A 908-nucleotide genomic window follows, 5' to 3' on the forward strand; every position below is an offset into this window, starting at 1 on the left:
CACACTTTCAGATTACTTGGAGCTAGCATAGACAGTTAAAGAAGGGAGCTAGCCATCCAATCCAAACCTCAGCCTGCTGAATTTGTGCAGAAACATTAAAATAGCCATAACCAGCTTTTTAAATTGTTTGTGAAAACTAAACAACTATAAAAGTCACACTTACTTCCATTATTTATTGATTAAAGAGGGCTGTCCAAAGCGTGGGTGCATTCCGCTAAATTCACCCTGATATTGCGATGAAATGACAGGGTCAAATGCTGGAGAGTGGTCCCGGTTAAACGTTGAGGGGCGGGGTTAAACGTTTAACCCCGCCCCTCAACGTGTCTGCGGGTCTGCAGTCAGGGGCTTCTCGGATAGAAATGAGGTAAAGCAGTTGTGACGATAAGATGAATGGTGGTGTAGTCCTTTGTCAAGTCCAAGACCAGGACTAGTCAAGACTGAGTCCAAATGAAAGACAGAATAGAGTCTTCTTCAATACCACTTAGATACCTGTTCATAATGGATGTTATGCAAGAGACACTATATCTTTTATTTTAAGATAATCACTTTGCATTATTTATTTTTTTGTAATGACCCAAAAGCAATTAGAGTGTACCAACACTGCCGGATCAAATAGACAGGTGTCAAATGTGTCCCTAAAAAATAATGTTCCCATTTTTTATCACGTGTCTTGTAGAATCCACAGTACAAAGGGCTCAGTAACATTGTGTCTGTGGCCAAAATCAAAAAAAGCTTGGCTGCTCTGCCCATATTTATCATCAAGGGATTTATTGATGATTTATTTCCACCGGTACGTAAGGTATATCAAATGTGGCCAATCACACTCATCCCAGAGCTGAGAAATATAGTACACCCAAAAGTAAATGAAAGAGCAAGACACACCAACAGTGTTGACTGCTACCATGGAA

Source organism: Etheostoma cragini, chromosome 11, assembly GCF_013103735.1.
Source record: "Etheostoma cragini isolate CJK2018 chromosome 11, CSU_Ecrag_1.0, whole genome shotgun sequence".
In the NCBI taxonomy this organism is placed as follows: domain Eukaryota; kingdom Metazoa; phylum Chordata; class Actinopteri; order Perciformes; family Percidae; genus Etheostoma; species Etheostoma cragini.